The sequence below is a fragment of the Malurus melanocephalus genome, unplaced genomic scaffold (assembly GCF_030028575.1).
Source record: "Malurus melanocephalus ecotype Western Australia unplaced genomic scaffold, MMel_1.1 scaffold_3159, whole genome shotgun sequence".
NCBI lineage: Eukaryota > Metazoa > Chordata > Aves > Passeriformes > Maluridae > Malurus > Malurus melanocephalus.
Genome location: NW_026626391.1, coordinates 3,447 through 7,726, shown reverse-complemented (window position 1 = coordinate 7,726; position 4,280 = coordinate 3,447). Strand labels below are relative to the sequence as shown.

Sequence of the window (4,280 nt, the reverse complement as noted above, 5' to 3'; positions counted from 1 at the left end):
GCCCATCCCCCCCAGGTGCGCACGGCCGTGGCGCGGGGGGACATCGTCTCGGCCGAGATCGCCTCGCGGGAGGCGCGGAATTTCTCCTTCATCAGCCTGGCCGTGGGCATCGCCGCCATCGTCCTGTGCACCATCCTCACCGTGGTCATCATCATCGCTGCCCAGCACCAGGACGACGGCTGGGACCCCTGAGAGGCCGAAAAATCCCAAAAAAAACCCGGGGGAAGGGGCTTTGTGGTCGCCATGGCGATGCTGGCCATCCCAGAATGAGACCAATGGTGAATGGGACCCCTGAGAGGGCGAAAAATCCCCAAAAAAAAACCGGGGGGAGGGGCCTCGTGGTCACCATGGTGATGCTCGCCATCCCAGAATGAGCCTCATGGCGACCAGGACCCCTGAGATGCCAAAAAATCCCCCAAAAAAACCTGGGGAGGGTCCTTGTGGTCGCCATGGTGACGCTTGCCATCCCAGAATGAGCCCCCTGTTACCATGACGACATCTGGGACCCCGGAGACCCCAAAAACATTCCAAAAAAAAAACCTGGGGGGTTTTGGGGGGGTCCCTGTGGTCGCCATGGTGACGCCAACCATCCCATAATGATCCGGGGACGCGGTGAAGGTTCGGGGACCGGAGGAGCGTCGGCGTTGCCATGGCGACCGCGGTCAGTGTTACCACGGCGACGGTCGCCATCCCATAATACCAGCGGCAGGTCCTGGGCGTCATGCAGCGATCRTYGCCATGGCGACCATCCCAGCGGCATCGGCGTTTCCATGGCGACGGGGCGACAATGCCCGGATTTTGTCGCCACGGTAACGCCCAGCATCCCATAATGATAACGGCAGCACCGTCGCCATGGCGACCATCCCAGCGGCATCGGCGTTTCCATGGCAACGGGAAGAAAATCGCCCGGAGAGCGTTGCCATGGTGACGCCCAGCATCCCATAATGATAACGGCGTCCATCGCCATGGCGACGTCCAGCATCCCATAATAACCACGGCGGCACCGTCACCATGGCGACCATCCCAGCAGCKGCGTTGCCATGGAAACGGGGCCGGAATCGTCGCCACCGTGACGCCCAGCATCCCATAATAACCATAGCGACACCGTTGCCATGGCGACCATCCCCCAGCGTCAACGTTGCCATGGAAACGGGGCCGGACTCGTCGCCACGGTGACACCCAGCATCCCATAATAACCACAGCGTCGCCATGGAAACGCCCGGAACCCTCCCCCCTCCCCCCGCGGCTCTCCCAGGATGCTTTGCGGCCGCTCCTCATCTGCATCCTCATTTGCATGCCGAGCCCCGCCCCCTCCCTCTGCTGTGCCCCGCCCCCTTTGGACGGTCAATAAATCTCTATATTGATACGGGGGAGGGGTGATTGATATACTAATGAGGGGGCGGGGTTAGCGTGGTGGGCGGGGCCTGTGGGAAATCCCCCCATTCATTAATGAGCTCATTAACGAAGCTCTGCCCTCCCTAATTAAAGCCTCCTCGTTAATGAACCCCAATTAACGCCAGTGATACCCCGTCAAGATGGAGCCTAATTAAGGGCAATGGATCTTAATTAACTCCTCATTAACGAGCTTTCCCCAATAAAACCCCACTCATTAACACATTGCTAATTACAGCAATTGGCGCCCCCCCAAGAAAGAGAAATTGGGGAAATGGATTGAGCCCTAATTAACACCTCATTAACGAACTTCCACTCTTATTTCCCCCCCCGATAATTAACACCAGAAACATCGCTATCAAACCTATAATTAGCGTTAAATAACAAACGTATAATTGACATTAATTAATGAGGCACCCGATCACAAAGAAAACCAAACACACTCCGCTCATTAATGCTAATTTCATCGTAGTTAATTACCCCTAATTAAGCAAAGAGCCGGCCCAGCCCTTGAGCCAATCGTGCGTCCGGGTCAGGGGCGAGCTGGGCCTTGAGTGTGGCCTGCAGATCCATCATGGCGGCCTCCAGGCCAACTCCCCTCATTAACCCTAACTCCCCCTAATTAATTACCCCTAATTACCTCTAATTACCCCTAATTAAGCAAAGAGCCAGCAAGGCCACGGGGCTCTGAGTGCAGCCAGCAGATCCATCATGGCGGCCTCCAGGTCCATCATGGTGGCGTCCAGGTCCATCCCCTCACTAACCCTAACTCCCCATAATTAATCACCCCTAATTACCCTAATTACCATTAATTAAGCAAAGAGCTGGCCCAGCCACCAGGCCGATTCTGTGTCCCTGTTGTGGTCGGGCTGGGCCCTGAGCTTGGCCTGTAAATCCATCATGGCGGCCTCCAGGTCCATCATGGTGGCATCCAGCCTACTCCCCTTACTAACCCTAATCCCTGTAATTAATCACCCCTAATTACCCTAATTACCATTAATTAAGCAAAGAGCTGGCCCAGCCACCAGGCCGATTCTGTGTCCCTGTTGTGGTCGGGCTGAGCCCTGAGCTCGGCCTGTAAATCCATCATGGCGGCCTCCAGGCCCATCATGGCGGCCTCCAGGCCCATTCCCCTCACTAACCCTAACTCCCCATAATTAATTACCCCTAATTACCCCTGATTAAGCAAAGAGCCAGCCCAGCCACCAGGCCGATTCTGTGTCCCTGTTGTGGTCGGACTGGGCGCTGAGCTTGGCCTGTAAATCCATCATGGCGGCCTCCAGGTCCATCATGGTGGCATCCAGCCTACTCCCCTTACTAACCCTAATCCCTGTAATTAATTACCCCTAATTACCCTAATTACCCCTAATTAAGTGAAACGCCGGCCCAGCCCTTGGGCCAATCGCGCATCCTGGTCACAGCTAGACCAGGCCTGGAGCACGGCCTGTAAATCCATCATGGCGGCCTCCATGACCATCATGGTGGTGTCCAGGTCCAATCCCCTCACTAACCCTAATCCCTGTAATTATTTACCTCTAATTACCCTAATTACCCCTAATTAAGCAAAGAGCCGGACTAGCCAATGGGCCAATCGTGCGTCCCTGTCATGGCCAGGCTGGGCCCCGACTTTGGCCTGTAGATCCATCATGGCGGCCTCCAGGTCCAACATGGCGGCCTCCAGGCCCATTCCCCTCACAACCCTACCTGCCCCTAATTAATTACCCCTAATTAAGCGAACAGCCTGCCCAATCTCCTGGCCAATCTCGCGTCCCTGTCCCTGGCCGCCCCCCGGACTCTGCGCAGCTCCCGCCGGGCGCCGGTGTGGCTGGGCTGAGCCCTGAGCACGGCCAGCAGGTCCATCATGGCGGCCTCCAGGTCCATCATGGTGGCGTCCAGGTCCAATCCCCTCACTAACCCTAATCCCTGTAATTAATTACCCAAATTTCACTAATTACCCCTAATTACCCCTAATTAAGCAAAGAGCCAGACTAGCCAATGGGCCAATCGTGCGTCCCTGTCATGGCCAGGCTGGGCCCCGACTTTGGCCTGTAAATCCATCATGGCGGCCTCCAGGCCCATTCCCCTCACAACCCTACCTGCCCCTAATTAATTACCCCTAATTACCCTAATTAAGCGAACAGCCTGCCCAATCTCCTGGCCAATCGTGCGTCCCTGTCCCTGGCCGCCCCCCGGACTCTGCGCAGCTCCCGCCGGGCGCGGGCGTGGCCGGGCTGAGCCCTGAGCACGGCCAGCAGGTCCATCATGGCGGCCTCCAGGTCCATCATGGTGCCCTCCAGGTCCATTCCCCTCACTAACCCTAATCCCTGTAATTAATTACCCCTAATTACCCTAATTACCCCTAATTAAGCAAAGAGCCGGCCCAGCCGCCAGGCCAATTGCACATCGTGGCTGGAGTGGGCCCGGAGCACGGCCAGAGATCCATCATGGCGGCCTCCAGGACCATCATGGTGGCGTCCAGGTCCAATCCCCTCACTAACCCTAACTCCCCCTAATTAATTACCCCTAATTACCCTAATTAACCCTAATTACCCCTAATTAAGTGAAAAGCCGGCCCAGCCCTTGGGCCAATCACACGTCCCTGTTGTGGCCGGGCTGAGCCCTGAGCGTGGCCTGTAAATCCATCATGGCGGCCTCCACGACCATCATGGCGGCCTCCAGGTCCATCACCTCACTAGCCCTACCTCCCCATAGCTAATTACCCCTAATTACCCTAATTAAGCGAACAGCCGGCCCAATCTCCTGGCCAATCTCGCGTCCCTGTCCCTGGCCGCTCCCCGGACTCTCCGCAGCTCCCGCCGGGCGCCGGCGTGGCCGGGCTGAGCCCTGAGCACGGCCAGCAGGTCCATCATGGCGGCCTCCAGGTCCAT

At 57.1% G+C, this 4,280-nt stretch overlaps 1 long non-coding RNA gene across 1 annotated transcript; it reads right to left on the bottom strand.

Moving 5' to 3' along the window:
• Positions 1 to 1,743: 1,743 nt before the first annotated feature.
• Positions 1,744 to 4,274, bottom strand: LOC130588040 (uncharacterized). Its single transcript, XR_008966895.1, has 2 exons — positions 4,123 to 4,274; positions 1,744 to 3,924 (listed from the first exon to the last, which is right to left on the bottom strand). It is a non-coding gene; the product is annotated as an uncharacterized LOC130588040 (long non-coding RNA).
• Positions 4,275 to 4,280: the final 6 nt, after the last annotated feature.